We start from the raw sequence: 21,163 nt of genomic DNA on the forward strand, positions 1-21,163 counted from the left end.
TCCTACCACCACCATCACTGCCATCCTACCACCACCACCGCTGCCATCCAACCACCACCACCGCTGACATCCTGCCACCACATCCACTGCCATCCTGCCACCACCACCGCTGCAATCCTACCACCACCACCGCTGCCATCCTGCCACCACCACCGCTGTCATCCTACCACCACCACCACTGCCATCCTACCACCACCACCGCTGCCATCTTGCCACCACCGCCCCTGTCACCCTACCACCACCACCACTGCCATCCTACCACCACCACCACTGACATCCTACCACCACCACCGCTGCCATCCTACCACCTCCACCACTGATATCCTACCACCACCATCACTGCCATCCTACCACCACCACCGCTGCCATCCTACCACCCCCACCACTGACATCCTACCACCACCACCACTGACATCCTACCACCACCACCACCACTGCCATCCTACCACCACTGCCATCCTAACACCACCACCGCTGCCATCCTACCACCACCACCGCTGCCATCCTACCACACCATCACTTCCATCCTACCACCACCACCACTGCCATCCTACCACCACCATCACTACCATCCTACCACCACGATCAATGCCATCCTACCACCACCACCGCTGCCATCCTACCACCACCATCACTGCCATCCTACCACCACCACCGCTGCCATCCTACCACCACCACCACTGCTTTCCTACCACCATCACCACTGCCATTCTATCACCACAACTACTGCCATCCTACCACCACCACCACTGCCATCCTACCACCACCACCGCTGCCATCCTACCACCACCACCACTGCCATCCTACCACCACCACCGCTGCCATCCTACCACCACCACCACTGCCATCCTACCACCACCACCGCTGCCATCCTGCCACCACCACCGCTGCCATCCTACCACCACCATCACTGCCATCCTACCACCACCACCGCTGCCATCCTACCACCACCACCGCTGCCATCCTAACACCACCACCGCTGCCATCATACTACCACCACCACTGCCATCCTACCACCACCACCGCTGCCATCCTGCCACTACCACCGCTGCCATCCTACCACCACCATCACTGCAATCCTAACACCACCACCGCTGCCATCCTACCACCACCACCGCTGCCATCCTACCACCACCACCGCTACCATCCTACCACCACCACCACTGCCATCCTACCAGCACCAACGCTGCCATTCTACCACCACCACCACTGCCATCCTACCACCACCACCACTTCCGTCCCACCACCACCACCGCGGCCATTCTACCACCACCACTGCCATCCTACCGCCACCACCACTGCCATCCTATCACCACCACCACTGCCATCCTACCACCACCACCACTGCCATCCTATCACCACCACCACTGCCATCCTACCACCACCACCACTGTCATCCTACCACCACCACCACTGCCATCCTACCACCACCACCACTGCCATCCTACCACCACCACCACTGCCATCCTACCACCACCATCGATGACATCCTACCACCACCACCGCTGCCATCCTACCACCACCACCACGGCCATCCTACCACCACCACCACTGCCATCCTACCACCACCACTACTTCCATCCTACCATCACCACCGCTGCCATTCTACCACCACCACTGCCATCCTACCACCACCACCACTTCCATCCTACCACCACCACCACTGCCATTCTACCACCACCACTGCCATCCTACCACCACAACCACTGCCATCCTACCACCACCACCACTGCCATCCTGCCGCCACCACCACCACTGCCATCCTACCACCTCCACCACCACCACCACTGCCATCCTACCACCACCACCACTGCCATCCTACCACCACCACCACCACTTCCATCCTACCACCACCACCGCTGCCATTCTACCACCACCATCACTGCCATCCTACCACCACCACCACTTCCATCCTACCACCACCACCGCTGCCATTCTACCACCACCACTGCCATCCTACCACCACCACCACTGCCATCCTACCACCACCACCGCTGCCATTCTACCACCACCACTGCCATCCTACCACCACCACCGCTGCCATCCTACCACCACCACCACTGCCATCCTACCACCACCACCACTGCCATCCTACCACCACCACCACTGCCATCCTACCAACACCACCACTTCCATCCTACCACCACCACCGCTGCCATTCTACCACTACCACTGCCATCCTACCACCACCACCACTGCCATCCTACCACCACCACCACTGCCATCCTACCACCACCACCACTGCCATCCTACCACCACCACCGCTGCCATCCTACCACCACCACCGCTGCCATCTTACCACCACCACCGCTGCCATCCTACCACCACCACCGCTGCCATCCTACCACCACCACCGCTGCCATCCTACCACCACCACCGCTGCCATCCTACCACCACCACCGCTGCCATCCTACCACCACCACCGCTGCCATCCTACCACCACCACCGCTGCCATCCTACCACCACCACCGCTGCCATCCTACCACCACCACCGCTGCCATCCTACCACCACCACCGCTGCCATCCTACCACCACCACCGCTGCCATCCTACCACCACCACCGCTGCCATCCTACCACCACCACCGCTGCCATCCTACCACCACCACCGCTGCCATCCTACCACCACCACAGCTGCCATCCTACCACCACCACAGCTGCCATCCTACCACCACCACCGCTGCCATCCTACCACCACCATCGCTGCCATCCTACCACCACCATCGCTGCCATCCTACCACCACCATCACTGCCATCCTTCCACCACCACCGCTGCCATCCTACCACCACCACAGCTGCCATCCTACCACCACCACCGCTGCCATCCTACCACCACCATCGCTGCCATCCTACCACCACCATCGCTGCCATCCTACCACCACCATCACTGCCATCCTTCCACCACCACCGCTGCCATCCTACCACCACCACAGCTGCCATCCTACCACCACCACCGCTGCCATCCTACCACCACCACCGCTGCCAACCTACCACCACCATCGCTGCCATCCTACCACCACCACCGCTGCCATCCTACCACCACCACCGCTGCCATCCTACCACCACCACCGCTGCCAACCTACCACCACCATCGCTGCCATCCTACCACCACCACCGCTGCCATCCTACCACCACCACCGCTGCCATCCTACCACCACCACCGCTGCCAACCTACCACCACCACCGCTGCCATCCTACCACCACCACCACTGCCAACCTACCACCACCATCGCTGCCATCCTACCACCACCACCGCTGCCATCCTACCACCACCACCGCTGCCAACCTACCACCACCATCGCTGCCATCCTACCACCACCACCGCTGCCATCCTACCACCACCACCGCTGCCAACCTACCACCACCATCGCTGCCATCCTACCACCACCACCGCTGCCATCCTACCACCACCACCGCTGCCATCCTACCACCACCACCGCTGCCAACCTACCACCACCATCGCTGCCATCCTACCACCACCACCGCTGCCATCCTACCACCACCACAGCTGCCATCCTACCACCACCACCGCTGCCATCCTACCACCACCATCGCTGCCATCCTACCACCACCATCGCTGCCATCCTACCACCACCATCACTGCCATCCTTCCACCACCACCGCTGCCATCCTACCACCACCACAGCTGCCATCCTAATACTTCCACTTCCTGCTGGTGTGTTCATTATCTTCATAAAACTTAGTCCATTCTTCCTCACGTAATATTTGCATATTTTCTTTACATGGAAGTGCGTCTCACAATTATCCTCTCTTACCCTTCCTTCCCTTTCATGATTTTCTCACTTAAGCAATGAAACTGAAAAATTTATTCTAATCAGCCTAATTCTCTTTTTTGTGTGTCTTGAATATTGTTCTCCGCGATGCTTCAGCAGTAAGTTCGACCTTTGGTGCTGGCGAGGCTTCGGTGGTAAGTTCGACCTTTGGTGTCGGCGAGGATTCGGTAGTAAGTTCGACCTTTGGTGCTGGCGAGTCTTAGGTAGTAAACTCGACCTTTGTTGATGGCGAGTCTTCAGTAGTAAGTTCGACCTTTGGTGCTGGCGAGACTTTGGTAGTAAGTTCGACCTTTGGTGCTTGCGAAACTTCGGTAGTAAGTTCGACCTTTGGTGCTGGCGAGGCTTTGGTAGTAAGCTCGACCTTTGGTGCTGGCGAGGCTTCGGTAGTAAGTTCGACCTTTGGTGTTGGCGGGGCTTCGGTAGTAGGTTCGACTTAGCGTGCTGGCGAGGCTTCGGTAGTAAGTTCGACCTTTTGTGCTGGCGAGACTTCGGTAGTAAGTTCATCCTTTGGTGCTGGCGAGACTTCGGTAGTAAGTTCGACCTTTGGTGCTGGCGAGGCTTCGGTAGTAGGTTCGACCTTTGGTGCTGGCGAGTCTTAGGTAGTAAACTCGACCTTTGGTGATGGCGAGTCTTCAGTAGTAAGTTCGACCTTTGGTGCTGGCGAGACTTTGGTAGTAAGTTCGACCTTTGGTGCTGGCGAAACTTCGGTAGTAAGTTTGATCTTTGGTGCTGGCGAGGCTTCGGTAGTAAGTTCGACCTTTGGTGATGGCGAGACTTCAGTAGTAAGTTTGACCTTTGGTGCTGGCGAGACTTCGATAGTAAGTTCGACCTTTGGTTCTGGCGAGACTTCGGTAGTAAGTTCGACCTTTGGTGCTGGCGAGGCTTCGGTAGTAAGTTCGACCTTTGGTGCTGGCGAGACTTCGGTTACTTAGAAAGTTCGACCTTTGGTGCTGGCGAGACTTCGGTAGTAAGTTCGACCTTTGGTGATAGCGAGGCTTCAGTAGTAAGTTCGACCTTTGGTGATTGCGAGGCTTCGGTAGTAAGTTCGACCTTTGGTGCTGGCGAGGCTTTGGTAGTAAGCTCGACCTTTAGTGCTGGCGAAGCTTCGGTAGTAAGTTCGACCTTTGGTTTTGGCGAGGCTTCTGTAGTAAGTTCGACTTTTGGTGCTGGCGAGGCTTCGGTAGTAAGTTCGATCTTTGGTGCTGCGAGGCTTCGGCAGTAGGTTCGACTTAGGGTGCTGGCGAGGCTTCGGTAGTAAGTTCGACCTTTGGTGCTGACGAAGCTTCGGTAGTTGGTTCGACTTTTAGTGCTGGCGAGACTCCGAGAGTTAGCCTATCTTCTATCTACTGGTGTTGCGGGACTGATCTCTTCAGTGACCTTGGGTAGGAGGACCAATAAATTGACGTTTGCCTTGTCAGTATCCGCCTCATTGCCGTGGAGGTTAGTCAGGAGATAATTTAGTAAGAAATACACACGTTGGAGGTCTTGAAGGTGTGTAGTTAAGAGAGTCTTAGAGGAGAGTCTAGACTTGTCTTATTCACTCTGCTATATGCCTAGCGGGAAACTGAGTGGATGGCCTGTAGCTGACGGCTCACAGCTAGCGAGGGAGCTTTTCTATAAAGTGGCTGGGATCTATCTATACAAGTGTACTACACAAGTAACACTGTTGACATCATACTCAATTATAAAATATAGTTCCCTTCCTGTCTTACTTATCCCCGTGTGGTCATCCCTTAAAACTCTGCGTGTTGCAGAATTTCTGTTGAATTTGATAAGAGCCCATCCCCACGGTTCGTAAAGCTCAAAATATGAATGAAGTTCCTAAAATGACCAAAAGCCGCAGACTGGGTTTTTTAGTATGCGATATTCGTAGCATGCAAAGCTCTGTTGACATTTAAATCTTGTCTTGCTTCCTCGAAAACCTTAACGTGGAACTTTCACTGCTCCTCAGCGGAGGGAATGATGACAACCTCGTCATCGCTTGAGTTATCAGAATCCATGGTTTACTCTGGCTTTGAGTGCTCAGAAAAAGAAATTACAGAATAAGATAGATATTTGATCAATTTTCTGTGACACGCACACGCACTTGTCTAACAGACATAAAAAAATATTCAGAACGGTTCTTATTAGTGGTAAAAATCCACTTCTAACCTGAGGACAGTTTTCTCACAGCTCAGTCAAAATTAACCTAAAGTGCAACTCACATACTTAGTTGATAAATATGTTGTGATTAGTGTTTTGTACTGGTGGATGTTGTGTTGTGGTGGATGTTGTGTAGTGGTGGATGTTGTGTTGTGGTGGATGTTGTGTTGTGGTGGATGTTGTGTTGTGGTGGATGTTGTGTAGTGGTGGATGTTGTGTAGTGGTGGATGTTGTGTTGTGGTGGATGTTGTGTTGTGGTGGATGTTGTGTTGTGGTGGATGTTGTGTAGTGGTGGATGTTGTGTTGTGGTGGATGTTGTGTAGTGGTGGATGTTGTGGTGTGGTGGATGTTGTGTGGATGTTGTGTTGTGGTGGTGGATGTTGGGTAGTGGTGGATGTTGTGTAGTGGTGGATGTTGTGTAGTGGTGGATGTTGTGTAGTGGTGGATGTTGTGTAGTGGTGGATGTTGTGTAGTGGTGGATGTTGTGTAGTGGTGGATGTTGTGTAGTGGTGGATGTTGTGTAGTGGTTGATGTTGTGTAGTGGTGGATGTTGTGTAGTGGTGGATGTAGTGTAGTGGTGGATGTTGTGTAGTGGTGGATGTTGTGTAGTGGTGGATGTTGTGTAGTGGTTGATGTTGTGTAGTGGTGGATGTTGTGTTGTGGTGGATGTTGTGTAGTGGTGGATGTTGTGTAGTGGCGGATGTTGTGTAGTGGTGGATGTTGTGTAGTGGTTGATGTTGTGTAGTGGTGGATGTTGTGTAGTGGTTGATGTTGTGTAGTGGTGGATGTTGTGTAGTGGTGGATGTTGTGTAGTGGTGGATGTTGTGTTGTGGTGGATGTTGTGTAGTGGTGGATGTTGTGTTGTGGTGGATGTTGTGTAGTGGTGGATGTTTGTAGTGGTGGATGTTGTGTGTGGTTGATGTTGTGTAGGATGTTGTGTAGTGGTGGATGTTGTGTAGTGGTGGATGTTGTGTAGTGGTGGATGTTGTGTAGTGTAGTGGGATGTTGTGTAGTGGTGGATGTTGTGTTGTGGTGGATGTTGTGTAGTGGTGGATGTTGTGTAGTGGTGGATGTTGTGTAGTGGTGGATGTTGTGTAGTGGTGGATGTTGTGTAGTGGTGGATGTTGTGTTGTGGTTGATGTTGTGTAGTGGTGGATGTTGTGTAGTGGTTGATGTTGTGTAGTGATGGATGTTGTGTAGTGGTTGATGTTGTGTAGTGGTAGATGTTGTGTAGTGGTTGATGTTGTGTAGTGGTTGATGTTGTGTAGTGGTTGATGTTGTGTAGTGGTGGATGTTGTGTAGTGGTTGATGTTGTGTAGTGGTTGATGTTGTGTAGTGGTTGATGTTGTGTAGTGGTGGATGTTGTGTAGTGGTTGATGTTGTGTAGTGGTGGATGTTGTGTAGTGGTTGATGTTGTGTAGTGGTTGATGTTGTGTAGTGGTTGATGTTGTGTAGTGGTGGATGTTGTGTAGTGGTTGATGTTGTGTAGTGGTTGATGTTGTGTTGTGGGGGATGTTGTGTTGTGGGGGATGTTGTGTAGTGGTGGATGTTGTGTAGTGGTGGATGTTGTGTAGTGGTGGATGTTGTGTTGTGGGGGATGTTGTGTTGTGGGGGATGTTGTGTTGTGGTGGATGTTGTGTAGTGGTGGTAGATGCTGTGTAGTGGTGGATGTTGTGTTGTGGTGGATGTTGTGTTGTCGTGGATGTTGTGTTGTGGTGGATGTTGTGTTGTGGTGGATGTTGTGTTGTCGTGGATGTTGTGTTGTGGTGGATGTTTTGTTGTGGTGGATGTTGTGTTGTGGTGGATGTTGTGTTGTGGGGGATATTGTGTTGTGGGGGATGTTGTGTTGTGGTGGATGTTGTGTAGTGGTGGATGTTGTGTAGTGGTGGATGTTGTGTTGTGGTGGATGTTGTGTTGTGGTGGATGTTGTGTAGTGGTGGATGTTGTGTACTGGTGGATGTTGTGTTGTGGTGGATGTTGTGTTGTGGTGGATGTTGTGTTGTGGTGGATGTTGTGTTGTGGTGGATGTTGTGTTGTGGTGGATGTTGTGTAGTGGTGGATGTTGTGTACTGGTGGATGTTGTGTACTGGTGGTGGATGTTGTGTAGTGGTGGATGTTGTGTAGTGGTGGATGTTGTGTTGTGGGGGATGTTGTGTTGTGGTGGATGTTGTGTAGTGGTGGTAGATGCTGTGTAGTGGTGGATGTTGTGTTGTGGTGGATGTTGTGTTGTCGTGGATGTTGTGTTGTGGTGGATGTTTTGTTGTGGTGGATGTTGTGTTGTGGTGGATGTTGTGTTGTGGTGGATGTTGTGTAGTGGTGGATGTTGTGTACTGGTGGATGTTGTGTACTGGTGGTGGATGTTGTGTAGTGGTGGATGTTGTGTAGTGGTGGATGTTGTGTAGTGGTGGATGTTGTGTTGTGGGGGATGTTGTGTTGTGGTGGATGTTGTGTAGTGGTGGTAGATGCTGTGTAGTGGTGGATGTTGTGTTGTGGTGGATGTTGTGTTGTCGTGGATGTTGTGTTGTGGTGGATGTTTTGTTGTGGTGGATGTTGTGTTGTGGTGGATGTTGTGTTGTGGTGGATGTTGTGTAGTGGTGGATGTTGTGTACTGGTGGATGTTGTGTACTGGTGGTGGATGTTGTGTAGTGGTGGATGTTGTGTAGTGGTGGACGTTGTGTTGTGGGGGATGTTGTGTTGTGGTGGATGTTGTGTAGTGGTGGTAGATGCTGTGTAGTGGTGGATGTTGTGTTGTGGTGGATGTTGTGTTGTGGTGGATGTTGTGTTGTGGAGGATGTTTTGTTGTGGTGGATGTTGTGTTGTGGTGGATGTTGTGTTGTGGTGGATGTTGTGTAGTGGTGGATGTTGTGTACTGGTGGATGTTGTGTACTGGTGGTGGATGTTGTGTAGTGGTGGATGTTGTGTAGTGGTGGATGTTGTGTTGTGGGGGATGTTGTGTTGTGGTGGATGTTGTGTAGTGGTGGTAGATGCTGTGTAGTGGTGGATGTTGTGTTGTGGTGGATGTTGTGTTGTCGTGGATGTTGTGTTGTGGTGGATGTTTTGTTGTGGTGGATGTTGTGTAGTGGTGGATGTTGTGTAGTGGTGGATGTTGTGTAGTGGTGGATGTTGTGTAGTGGTGGATGTTGTGTAGTGGTGGATGTTGTGTAGTGGTGGATGTTGTGTAGTGGTGGATGTTGTGTAGTGGTTGATGTTGTGTAGTGGTGGATGTTGTGTAGTGGTGGATGTAGTGTAGTGGTGGATGTTGTGTAGTGGTGGATGTTGTGTAGTGGTGGATGTTGTGTAGTGGTTGATGTTGTGTAGTGGTGGATGTTGTGTTGTGGTGGATGTTGTGTAGTGGTGGATGTTGTGTAGTGGTGGATGTTGTGTAGTGGTGGATGTTGTGTAGTGGTTGATGTTGTGTAGTGGTGGATGTTGTATAGTGGTTGATGTTGTGTAGTGGTGGATGTTGTGTAGTGGTTGATGTTGTGTAGTGGTTGATGTTGTGTAGTGGTTGATGTTGTGTAGTGGTGGATGTTGTGTAGTGGTTGATGTTGTGTAGTGGTGGATGTTGTGTAGTGGTTGATGTTGTGTAGTGGTTGATGTTGTGTAGTGGTTGATGTTGTGTAGTGGTGGATGTTGTGTAGTGGTTGATGTTGTGTAGTGGTTGATGTTGTGTAGTGGTGGATGTTGTGTAGTGGTTGATGTTGTGTAGTGGTGGATGTTGTGTTGTGGTGGATGTTGTGTAGTGGTGGATGTTGTGTAGTGGTGGATGTTGTGTAGTGGTGGATGTTGTGTAGTGGTGGATGTTGTGTAGTGGTTGATGTTGTGTAGTGGTTGATGTTGTGTAGTGGTGGATGTTGTGTAGTGGTTGATGTTGTGTAGTGGTTGATGTTGTGTAGTGGTTGATGTTGTGTAGTGGTGGATGTTGTGTAGTGGTTGATGTTGTGTAGTGGTGGATGTTGTGTTGTGGTGGATGTTGTGTTGTGGTGGATGTTGTGTAGTGGTGGATGTTGTGTAGTGGTGGATGTTGTGTAGTGGTGGATGTTGTGAAGTGGTGGATGTTGTGTAGTGGTGGATGTTTTGTAGTGGTGGATGTTGTGTAGTGGTGGATGTTGTGTAGTGGTTGATGTTGTGTAGTGGTTGATGTTGTGTAGTGGTGGATGTGTAGTGGTGGATGTTGTGTAGTGGATGTTGTGTAGTGGTTGTGATGTTGTGTAGTGGTGGATGTTGTGTTGGTGGTGTAGTGGATGTTGTGGTGGATGTTTTGTAGTGGTGGATGTTGTGTAGTGGTGGATGTTGTGTAGTGGTTGATGTTGTGTAGTGGTTGATGTTGTGTAGTGGTGGATGTTGTGTAGTGGTTGATGTTGTGTAGTGGTGGATGTTGTGTAGTGGTGGATGTTGTGTAGTGGTGGATGTTGTGTAGTGGTGGATGTTGTGTAGTGGTGGATGTTGTGTAGTGGTGGATGTTGTGTAGTGGTGGATGTTGTGTAGTGGTGGATGTTGTGTAGTGGTGGATGTTGTGTAGTGGTGGATGTTGTGTAGTGGTGGATGTTGTGTTGTGGTGGATGTTGTGTTGTGGTGGATGTTGTGTAGTGGTGGATGTTGTGTAGTGGTGGATGTTGTGTAGTGGTGGATGTTGTGTAGTGGTGGATGTTGTGTAGTGGTGGATGTTGTGTAGTGGTGGATGTTGTGTAGTGGTGGATGTTGTGTAGTGGTGGATGTTGTGTTGTGGTGGATGTTGTGTAGTGGTGGTGGATGTTGTGTAGTGGTGGATGTGTAGTGGTGGATGTTGTGTAGTGGGATGTTGTTTAGTGGTGGATGTTGTGTAGTGGTGGATGTTGTGTAGTGGTGGATGTTGTGTAGTGGTGGATGTTGTGTAGTGGTGGATGTTGTGTAGTGGTGGATGTTGTGTAGTGGTGGATGTTGTGTAGTGGTGGATGTTGTGTAGTGGTGGATGTTGTGTAGTGGTGGATGTTGTGTAGTGGTGGATGTTGTGTAGTGGTGGATGTTGTGTAGTGGTGGATGTTGTGTAGTGGTGGATGTTGTGTAGTGGTGGATGTTGTGTAGTGGTGGATGTTGTGTAGTGGTGGATGTTGTGTAGTGGGATGTTGTGTAGTGGTGGATGTTGTGTAGTGGTTGATGTTGTGTAGTGGTGGATGTTGTGTAGTGGTGGATGTTGTGTAGTGGTGGATGTTGTGTAGTGGTGGATGTTGTGTAGTGGTGGATGTTGTGTAGTGATGTTGTGTAGTGGTGGATGTGTAGTGGTGGATGTTGTGTAGTGGTGGATGTTGTGTAGTGGTGGATGTTGTGTAGTGGTGGATGTTGTGTAGTGGTTGGATGTTGTGTAGTGGTGGATGTTGTGTAGTGGTGGATGTTGTGTAGTGGTGGATGTTGTGTAGTGGTGTGATGTTGTGTAGTGGTGGATGTTGTGTAGTGGTGGATGTTGTGTAGTGGTGGTGGATGTTGTGTTGTGGGGGATGTTGTGTTGTGGGGGATGTTGTGTAGTGGTGGATGTTGTGTAGTGGTGGATGTTGTGTAGTGGTGGATGTTGTGTTGTGGGGGATGTTGTGTTGTGGGGGATGTTGTGTTGTGGTGGATGTTGTGTAGTGGTGGTAGATGCTGTGTAGTGGTGGATGTTGTGTTGTGGTGGATGTTGTGTTGTCGTGGATGTTGTGTTGTGGTGGATGTTTTGTTGTGGTGGATGTTGTGTTGTGGTGGATGTTGTGTTGTGGGGGATGTTGTGTTGTGGGGGATGTTGTGTTGTGGTGGATGTTGTGTAGTGGTGGATGTTGTGTAGTGGTGGATGTTGTGTTGTGGTGGATGTTGTGTTGTGGTGGATGTTGTGTAGTGGTGGATGTTGTGTACTGGTGGATGTTGTGTTGTGGTGGATGTTGTGTTGTGGTGGATGTTGTGTTGTGGTGGATGTTGTGTTGTGGTGGATGTTGTGTTGTGGTGGATGTTGTGTAGTGGTGGATGTTGTGTACTGGTGGATGTTGTGTACTGGTGGTGGATGTTGTGTAGTGGTGGATGTTGTGTAGTGGTGGATGTTGTGTTGTGGGGGATGTTGTGTTGTGGTGGATGTTGTGTAGTGGTGGTAGATGCTGTGTAGTGGTGGATGTTGTGTTGTGGTGGATGTTGTGTTGTCGTGGATGTTGTGTTGTGGTGGATGTTTTGTTGTGGTGGATGTTGTGTTGTGGTGGATGTTGTGTTGTGGTGGATGTTGTGTAGTGGTGGATGTTGTGTACTGGTGGATGTTGTGTACTGGTGGTGGATGTTGTGTAGTGGTGGATGTTGTGTAGTGGTGGATGTTGTGTAGTGGTGGATGTTGTGTTGTGGGGGATGTTGTGTAGTGGTGGTAGATGCTGTGTAGTGGTGGATGTTGTGTTGTGGTGGATGTTGTGTTGTCGTGGATGTTGTGTTGTGGTGGATGTTTTGTTGTGGTGGATGTTGTGTTGTGGTGGATGTTGTGTTGTGGTGGATGTTGTGTAGTGGTGGATGTTGTGTACTGGTGGATGTTGTGTACTGGTGGTGGATGTTGTGTAGTGGTGGATGTTGTGTAGTGGTGGATGTTGTGTTGTGGGGGATGTTGTGTTGTGGTGGATGTTGTGTAGTGGTGGTAGATGCTGTGTAGTGGTGGATGTTGTGTTGTGGTGGATGTTGTGTTGTGGTGGATGTTGTGTTGTGGAGGATGTTTTGTTGTGGTGGATGTTGTGTTGTGGTGGATGTTGTGTTGTGGTGGATGTTGTGTAGTGGTGGATGTTGTGTACTGGTGGATGTTGTGTACTGGTGGTGGATGTTGTGTAGTGGTGGATGTTGTGTAGTGGTGGATGTTGTGTTGTGGGGGATGTTGTGTTGTGGTGGATGTTGTGTAGTGGTGGTAGATGCTGTGTAGTGGTGGATGTTGTGTTGTGGTGGATGTTGTGTTGTCGTGGATGTTGTGTTGTGGTGGATGTTTTGTTGTGGTGGATGTTGTGTAGTGGTGGATGTTGTGTCGTGGTGGATGTTGTGTAGTGGTGGATGTTGTGTAGTGGTGGATGTTGTGTAGTGGTGGATGTTGTGTAGTGGTGGATGTTGTGTAGTGGTGGATGTTGTGTAGTGGTTGATGTTGTGTAGTGGTGGATGTTGTGTAGTGGTGGATGTAGTGTAGTGGTGGATGTTGTGTAGTGGTGGATGTTGTGTAGTGGTGGATGTTGTGTAGTGGTTGATGTTGTGTAGTGGTGGATGTTGTGTTGTGGTGGATGTTGTGTAGTGGTGGATGTTGTGTAGTGGTGGATGTTGTGTAGTGGTGGATGTTGTGTAGTGGTTGATGTTGTGTAGTGGTGGATGTTGTGTAGTGGTTGATGTTGTGTAGTGGTGGATGTTGTGTAGTGGTTGATGTTGTGTAGTGGTTGATGTTGTGTAGTGGTTGATGTTGTGTAGTGGTGGATGTTGTGTAGTGGTTGATGTTGTGTAGTGGTGGATGTTGTGTAGTGGTTGATGTTGTGTAGTGGTTGATGTTGTGTAGTGGTTGATGTTGTGTAGTGGTGGATGTTGTGTAGTGGTTGATGTTGTGTAGTGGTTGATGTTGTGTAGTGGTGGATGTTGTGTAGTGGTTGATGTTGTGTAGTGGTGGATGTTGTGTTGTGGTGGATGTTGTGTAGTGGTGGATGTTGTGTAGTGGTGGATGTTGTGTAGTGGTGGATGTTGTGTAGTGGTGGATGTTGTGTAGTGGTTGATGTTGTGTAGTGGTTGATGTTGTGTAGTGGTGGATGTTGTGTAGTGGTTGATGTTGTGTAGTGGTTGATGTTGTGTAGTGGTGGATGTTGTGTAGTGGTGGATGTTGTGTAGTGGTGGATGTTGTGTAGTGGTGGATGTTGTGTAGTGGTGGATGTTGTGTAGTGGTTGATGTTGTGTAGTGGTGGATGTTGTGTAGTGGTGGATGTTGTGTAGTGGTGGATGTTGTGTAGTGGTTGATATTGTGAAGTGGTGGATGTTGTGTAGTGGTGGATGTTGTGTAGTGGTGGATGTTGTGTAGTGGTGGATGTTGTGTAGTGGTTGATGTTGTGTAGTGGTGGATGTTGTGTAGTGGTGGATGTTGTGTAGTGGTGGATGTTGTGTAGTGGTGGATGTTGTGTAGTGGTGGATGTTGTGTAGTGGTGGATGTTGTGTAGTGGTGGATGTTGTGTAGTGGTGGATGTTGTGTAGTGGTGGATGTTGTGTAGTGGTTGATGTTGTGTAGTGGTGGATGTTGTGTAGTGGTGGATGTTGTGTAGTGGTGGATGTTGTGTAGTGGTTGATGTTGTGTAGTGGTGGATGTTGTGTAGTGGTGGATGTTGTGTAGTGGTGGATGTTGTGTAGTGGTGGATGTTGTGTAGTGGTTGATGTTGTGTAGTGGTGGATGTTGTGTAGTGGTGGATGTTGTGTAGTGGTGGATGTTGTGTAGTGGTGGATGTTGTGTAGTGGTTGATGTTGTGTAGTGGTGGATGTTGTGTAGTGGTGGATGTTGTGTAGTGGTGGATGTTGTGTAGTGGTTGATGTTGTGTAGTGGTGGATGTTGTGTAGTGGTGGATGTTGTGTAGTGGTTGATGTTGTGTTGTGGGGGATGTTGTGTTGTGGGGGATGTTGTGTAGTGGTGGATGTTTTGTAGTGGTGGATGTTGTGTAGTGGTGGATGTTGTGTTGTGGGGGATGTTGTGTTGTGGGGGATGTTGTGTTGTGGTGGATGTTGTGTAGTGGTGGTAGATGCTGTGTAGTGGTGGATGTTGTGTTGTGGTGGATGTTGTGTTGTCGTGGATGTTGTGTTGTGGTGGATGTTTTGTTGTGGTGGATGTTGTGTTGTTGTGGATGTTGTGTTGTGGGGGATGTTGTGTTGTGGAGGATGTTGTGTTGTGGTGGATGTTGTGTAGTGGTGGATGTTGTGTAGTGGTGGATGTTGTGTTGTGGTGGATGTTGTGTTGTGGTGGATGTTGTGTAGTGGTGGATGTTGTGTATTGGTGGATGTTGTGTTGTGGTGGATGTTGTGTTGTGGTGGATGTTGTGTTGTTGTGGATGTTGTGTTGTGGTGGATGTTGTGTTGTGGTGGATGTTGTGTAGTGGTGGATGTTGTGTACTGGTGGATGTTGTGTACTGGTGGTGGATGTTGTGTAGTGGTGGATGTTGTGTAGTGGCGGATGTTGTGTTGTGGGGGATGTTGTGTTGTGGTGGATGTTGTGTAGTGGTGGTAGATGCTGTGTAGTGGTGGATGTTGTGTTGTGGTGGATGTTGTGTTGTCGTGGATGTTGTGTTGTGGTGGATGTTTTGTTGTGGTGGATGTTGTGTTGTGGTGGATGTTGTGTTGTGGTGGATGTTGTGTAGTGGTGGATGTTGTGTACTGGTGGATGTTGTGTACTGGTGGTGGATGTTGTGTAGTGGTGGATGTTGTGTAGTGGTGGATGTTGTGTAGTGGTGGATGTTGTGTTGTGGGGGATGTTGTGTTGTGGTGGATGTTGTGTAGTGGTGGTAGATGCTGTGTAGTGGTGGATGTTGTGTTGTGGTGGATGTTGTGTTGTCGTGGATGTTGTGTTGTGGTGGATGTTTTGTTGTGGTGGATGTTGTGTTGTGGTGGATGTTGTGTTGTGGTGGATGTTGTGTAGTGATGGATGTTGTGTACTGGTGGATGTTGTGTACTGGTGGTGGATGTTGTGTAGTGGTGGATGTTGTGTAGTGGTGGATGTTGTGTTGTGGGGGATGTTGTGTTGTGGTGGATGTTGTGTAGTGGTGGTAGATGCTGTGTAGTGGTGGATGTTGTGTTGTGGTGGATGTTGTGTTGTGGTGGATGTTGTGTTGTGGAGGATGTTTTGTTGTGGTGGATGTTGTGTTGTGGTGGATGTTGTGTTGTGGTGGATGTTGTGTAGTGGTGGATGTTGTGTACTGGTGGATGTTGTGTACTGGTGGTGGATGTTGTGTAGTGGTGGATGTTGTGTAGTGGTGGATGTTGTGTTGTGGGGGATGTTGTGTTGTGGTGGATGTTGTGTAGTGGTGGTAGATGCTGTGTAGTGGTGGATGTTGTGTTGTGGTGGATGTTGTGTTGTCGTGGATGTTGTGTTGTGGTGGATGTTTTGTTGTGGTGGATGTTGTGTTGTGGTGGATGTTGTGTTGTGGTGGATGTTGTGTAGTGGTGGATGTTGTGTACTTGTGGATGTTGTGTACTGGTGGTGGATGTTGTGTAGTGGTGGATGTTGTGTAGTGGTGGATGTTGTGTAGTGGTGGATGTTGTGTTGTGGGGGATGTTGTGTTGTGGTGGATGTTGTGTAGTGGTGGTAGATGCTGTGTAGTGGTGGATGTTGTGTTGTGGTGGATGTTGTGTTGTCGTGGATGTTGTGTTGTGGTGGATGTTTTGTTGTGGTGGATGTTGTGTTGTGGTGGATGTTGTGTTGTGGTGGATGTTGTGTAGTGGTGGATGTTGTGTACTGGTGGATGTTGTGTACTGGTGGTGGATGTTGTGTAGTGGTGGATGTTGTGTAGTGGTGGATGTTGTGTAGTGGTGGATGTTGTGTTGTGGTGGATGTTGTGTAGTGGTGGTGGATGTTGTGTAGTGGTGGATGTTGTGTAGTGGTGGGTTTTGTGTACTGGTGGATGTTGTGTACTGGTGGTGGATGTTGTGTAGTGGTGGATGTTGTGTAGTGATGGATGTTGTGTAGTGGTGGATGTTGTGTAGTGGTGGATGTTGTCTTGTGGTGGATGTTGTGTAGTGGTGGATGTTGTCTTCTGGTGGATGTTGTGTAGTGGTGGATGTTGTGTAGTGGTGGATGTTGCGCAGTGGTGGATGTTGTGTAGTAGTGGATGTTGTGTAGTGGTGGATGTTGTGTAGTGGTGGATGTGGCGCAGTGGTGGATGTTGTGTAGTAGTGGATGTTGTGTAGTGGTGGATGTTGTGTATTAGTGGATATTGTGTGGTAGTGGATGTTGTGTAGTGGTGAATGTTGTGTAGTGGTGGATGTTTTGTAGTGATGGATGTTGTGTAGTGGTGGATGTTGTGTAGTGGCGGTAGATGCTGTGTAGTGGTGGATGTTGTGTACTGGTGGATGTTATTGTATAGTGGTGATGGATGTTGTGTAGTGGTAGATGTTGTGTACTGGTGGATGTTGTTTAGCGGTGAATGCTGTGTAGTGATGGATGTTGTGTTGTGGTGGATGTTGTGCAGTTGTGTTGGATGTTGTGTAGTCGTGGTTGTTGTGTAGTGGTGATGTTAATGTGTAGTGGTGGTGGATGTTGTATAGTAGGGGATGTTCTGTAGTGCTGGAGGATGTTGTTCAGTGGTGGATGTTGTGTAGTGGTGGATGTTATTGTGTAGTGATTTTGGATGTTGTGAAGTGGTAGATGTTTGTGTAGTGGTGGTGGATGTTGTGTAGTGGTGGATGTTATTGTGTAGTGGTGGTGGATGTTGTGTAGTGGTGGATGTTATTGTGTAGTGGTGGTGGATGTTGTGTAGTGGTGGATGTTATTGTGAAGTGGTGGTGGATGTTGTGTAGTGGTGGTGGATGTTGTGTACTGGTGGTGGATGTTGTGTAGTGGTGGTAGATGCTGTGTAGTGGTGGATGTTATTGTGTCGTGGTGGTGGATGTTGTGTAGAGGTGGTGAATGTTGTGTAGTGGTGGTGGATGTTGTGTAGTGGCGGTGGATGTTGTGTAGTGGTGGATGCTATTGTGTAGTGGTGGTGGATGTTGTGCAGTGGTGGATGTTATTGTGCGGTGGTGGTGGATGTTGTGTAGTGGTGGTGGATGTTGTGTAGTGGTGGATGTTGTGTAGTGGTGGATGTTATTGTGTAGTGGTGGTGGATGTTGTGTTGTGGTGGTGGATGTTGTGTAGTGGTGGATGTTATTGTGTAGTGGTGGTGGATGTTGTGTAGTGGTGGATGTTGTGTAGTGGTGGATGTTATTGTGTAGTGGTAGTTGATGTTGTGTAGTGGTGGTGGATGTTGTGTAGTGGTGGATGTTATTGTGTAGTGGTGGTGGATGTTGTGTAGTGGTGGATGTTATTGTGTAGTGGTGGTGGATGTTCTTGTGTAGTGGTGGTGGATGTTGTGTAGTAGTGGATGTTATTGTGTAGTGGTGGTGGTGGATGTTGTGTTGTAGTGGATGTTATTGTGTAGTATTGGTTGATGTTATTGTGTAGTGGTGGTGGATGTTGTGTAGTGGTGGTGGATGTTGTGTAGTGGTGGTGGATGTTGTGTAGTGGTGGATGTTATTGTGTTGTGGTGGTGGATGTTGTGTAGTGGTGGATGTTATTGTGTAGTGCTGGTGGATGTTGTGTAGCGGTGGTGGATGTTGTGTAGTGGTGGATGTTATTTTGCAGTGGTGGTGGATGTTGTGTAGTGGTGGATGTTATTGTGTAGTGGTGGTGGAGGTTGTGTAGTGGTGATGGATGTTGTGTAGTGGTGGTGGATGTTCTGTAGTGGTGGTGGATGTTGTGTAGTTGTGGATGTTATTGTGTAGTGTTGGTGGATGTTGTGTACTTTTGGTGGATGTTGTGTAGTGGTGGCGGATGTTGTGTAGTGGTGGTGGATGTTGTGTTGTGGTGGATGTTATTGTGTAGTGGTGGTGGATGTTGTGTACTGGTGGTGGATGTTGTGTAGTGGTGGTGGATGTTGTGTACTGGTGGTGGATGTTACTGTGTAGTGGTGGCGGGTGTTGTGTACTGGTGGTGGATGTTGTGTACTGGTGGTGGATGTTGTGTAGTGGTGGTGGATGCTGTGTAGTGGTGGATGTTATTGTGTAGTGGTGGTGGATGTTGTGTAGTGGTGGTGGATGTTGTGTAGTGGTGGATGTTATTGTGTAGTGGTGGTGGATGTCGTGTAGCGGTGGTGAATGTTGTGTAGTGGTGGATGTTATTTTGCAGTGGTGGTGGATGTTGTGTAGTGGTGGAGGTTATTGTGTAGTGGTGGTGGATGTTGTGTAGTGGTGTTGGATTTTGTGTAGTGGTGGTGGATGTTGTGAAGTGGTGGATGTTATTGTGTAGTGTTGGTGGATGTTGTGTACTTTTGGTGGATGTTGTGTAGTGGTGGCGGATGTTGTGTAGTGGTGGTGGATGTTGTGTAGTGGTGGATGTTACTGTGTAGTGGTGGTGGATGCTGTGTACTGGTGGTGGATGTTGTGTAGTGGCGGTGGATGTTGTGTACTGGTGGTGGATGTTACTGTGTAGTCGTAGTGGATGTTGTGTAGTGGTGGATGTTACTGTGTAGTGGTGTTGGATGCTGTGTACTGGTGGAGGATGTTGTGTAGTGGCGGTGGATGTTGTGTACTGGTGGTGGATGTTACTGTGTAGTGGTGGTGGGTGTTGTGTACTGGTGGTGGATGTTGTGTAGTGGTGGTGGGTGTTGTGTACTGGTGGTGGATGTTGTGTAGTGGCGGTGGATGTTGTGTACTGGTGGTGGATGTTACTGTGTAGTGGTGGTGGGTGTTGTGTACTGGTGGTGGATGTTGTGTAGTGGTGGTGGATATTGTGTAGTGGTGGATGTTATTGTGTAGTGGTGGTGGATGTTGTGTACTGGTGGTGGATGTTGTGTAGTGGTGGATGGTATTGTGTAGTGGTGGTGGATGTTGTGTACTGGTGGTGGATGTTGTGTAGTGGTGGATGTTATTGTGTAGTGGTGGTAGATGTTGTGTAGTGGTGGTGGATGTTGTGTAGTGGTGGTGGATGTTGTGTAGTGGTGGATGGTATTGTGTAGTGGTGGTGGATGTTGTGTACTGGTGGTGGATGTTGTGTAGTGGTCGATGTTGTGTAGTGGTGGATGTTATTGCGTAGTGGTAGTGGATGTTGTGTAGTGGTGGTGGATGTTGTGTAGTGGTGGATGTTATTGTGTAGTGGTTGTGGATGTTGTGTAGTGGTGGATGTTATTGTGTAGTGGTGGTGGATGTTCTTGTGTAGTGGTGGTGGATGTTGTGTAGTAGTGGATGTTATTGTGTAGTGGTGGTGGTGGATGTTGTGTTGTAGTGGATGTTATTGTGTAGTATTGGTGGATGTTATTGTGTAGTGGTGGTGGATGTTGTGTAGTGTTGGTGGATGTTGTGTAGTGGTGGTGGATGTTGTGTAGTGGTGGATGTTATTGTGTAGTGGTGGTGGATTTTGTGTAGCGGTGGTGGATGTTGTGTAGTGGTGGATGTTATTTTGCAGTGGTGGTGGATGTTGTGTAGTGGTGGATGTTATTGTGTAGTGGTGGTGGAGGTTGTGTAGTGGTGATGGATGTTGTGTAGTGGTGGTGGATGTTCTGTAGTGGTGGTGGATGTTGTGTAGTGGTGGATGTTATTGTGTAGTGTTGGTGGATGTTGTGTACTTTTGGTGGATGTTGTGTAGTGGTGGCGGATGTTGTGTAGTGGTGGTGGATGTTGTGTTGTGGTGGATGTTATTGTGTAGTGGTGGTGGATGTTGTGTACTGGTGGTGGATGTTGTGTAGTGGTGGTGGATGTTGTGTACTGGTGATGGATGTTACTGTGTAGTGGTGGCGGGTGTTGTGTACTGGTGGTGGATGTTGTGTAGTGGTGGTGGATGCTGTGTAGTGGTGGATGTTATTGTGTAGTGGTGGTGGATGTTGTGTAGTGGTGGTGGATGTTGTGTAGTGGTGGATGTTATTGTGTAGTGGTGGTGGATGTTGTGTAGCGGTGGTGAATGTTGTGTAGTGGTGGATGTTATTTTGCAGTGGTGGTGGATGTTGTGTAGTCGTGGATGTTATTGTGTAGTGGTGGTGGATGTTGTGTAGTGGTGGTGGATTTTGTGTAGTGGTGGTGGATGTTGTGAAGTGGTGGATGTTATTGTGTAGTGTTGGTGGATGTTGTGTACTTTTGGTGGATGTTGTGTAGTGGTGGCGGATGTTGTGTAGTGGTGGTGGATGTTGTGTAGTGGTGGATGTTACTGTGTAGTGGTGGTGGATGCTGTGTACTGGTGGTGGATGTTGTGTAGTGGCGGTGGATGTTGTGTACTGGTGGTGGATGTTACTGTGTAGTCGTAGTGGATGTTGTGTAGTGGTGGATGTTACTGTGTAGTGGTGGTGGATGCTGTGTACTGGTGGTGGATGTTGTGTAGTGGCGGTGGATGTTGTGTACTGGTGGTGTATGTTACTGTGTAGTGGTGGTGGGTGTTTTGTACTGGTGGTGGATGTTGTGTAGTGGTGGTGGGTGTTGTGTACTGGTGGTGGATGTTGTGTAGTGGCGGTGGATGTTGTGTACTGGTGGCGGATGTTACTGTGTAGTGGTGGTGGGTGTTGTGTACTGGTGATGGATG

Source organism: Cherax quadricarinatus, chromosome 21 (genome assembly GCF_038502225.1).
Source record: "Cherax quadricarinatus isolate ZL_2023a chromosome 21, ASM3850222v1, whole genome shotgun sequence".
Classification (NCBI taxonomy): domain Eukaryota; kingdom Metazoa; phylum Arthropoda; class Malacostraca; order Decapoda; family Parastacidae; genus Cherax; species Cherax quadricarinatus.